This window comes from Amphimedon queenslandica, unplaced genomic scaffold (genome assembly GCF_000090795.2).
Source record: "Amphimedon queenslandica unplaced genomic scaffold, v1.1 AMPQUscaffold_1566_Cont26425, whole genome shotgun sequence".
Lineage (NCBI taxonomy): Eukaryota > Metazoa > Porifera > Demospongiae > Haplosclerida > Niphatidae > Amphimedon > Amphimedon queenslandica.
The window spans coordinates 1-1183 of record NW_003558092.1 but is presented as its reverse complement, the minus strand read 5'-3'; the positions used below and the strand labels follow the sequence as shown (position 1 = coordinate 1183).

The 1183-nt window shown below is 33.4% G+C and overlaps 1 long non-coding RNA gene across 1 annotated transcript; it reads left to right on the top strand.

The window, feature by feature from the left end:
* On the top strand, positions 1 to 687 carry LOC109593423 (uncharacterized). Its single transcript, XR_002190948.1, has 4 exons — positions 1 to 41; positions 101 to 201; positions 462 to 527; positions 579 to 687. It is a non-coding gene; the product is annotated as an uncharacterized LOC109593423 (long non-coding RNA).
* Positions 688 to 1183: the final 496 nt, after the last annotated feature.

Here is a 1183-nt window from a genome sequence, read left to right as displayed (position 1 = left end):
CAAAATGCTAAGAATATTCAGAGCATGTCCAATTTGAACAAGTACAATGTTTAAACATCAAAATTACTTAAAATTACCATCTCTTTTATCTCTCTTTTAGTGCCGTTAACTACTCATAATCAATAAACAGTTTGTTCCATGGACATTAACTTATTACTTAGAGAAAAGGATGTGTTGAGATTAATATGCACTAATGCAATGGTAAGTGGTATGTTGTGTACATGTACATGTATTTGAGTCAATTGATTACCGAGTAACTGTAATGGTAATTGTCACAGGCCTATGTCACTGACTATACATGTATTCTTCATTATGTCTCAGATAAACCCATTAACAATGACATTGCCTTCTGAGCACAGATGGCAATACAGTTACCATTGCCATTACTATTACCTTTGTAATAACAATTCAGTGCTGTACACCTTTCTCTCTTTCCTCTTTTTGTTTCTCTATCTCTTTAGTGTCACCATTTTCTTGATGCATCAAGCTTAGGAGATACTGAGGTCATCAATGAGTCTTGCATTCAAGTGAGGTCAATTATACATTTTCCCTATTTACATTTCTTTTCATGTTTATAGGCTTGCTGTCTTTCAAAATTAGGACACTGTACATAAACTTGCATTTTTGTGTTCTTTTTATAATGTTGTAATTGTTTTTGTTACCTAAAATAATTATTCTTTAATACTATAATGCGATAGCAGTCCATGAACTGATACCACAATGCTAGAAAAGCCAAAAGCTGTCTAGGCAAAGTTGTTCTTCACTTGATCCAGGGATGAGAAATTTACCTATTGGCTCATTGTAGTTGGATAATGGTAATATTTTTTAAAAGTCTGTTAGCAGTGCAATTCCGATTGTTGTCTGGTATCAGCAGGTAGGTATGCAAATTTACTTTTTTTGAAAAATAAAAGTACTAAATTTGAATGAACAACTACAGAGATAATCGGCTAAACATACTTTCTGCATACTTAATGAGGGGGTGAGGCTGAAGGTTTTCAGCTGGAAACTCCAAGGTTTTACATCAAAAGTCCAAAAAACAGCAATGATGTGCTTAATAAAATTATTAGCTAGTGCTACATCAAGGTTGAAAGTTAAATGCAGTGGTTAAGAAAAATTTGTCAGAAGTAGCTGATTTCCTTCTCAAGCCCTGTAAACCAATAAATGGCATCATTATGCCTGAAAA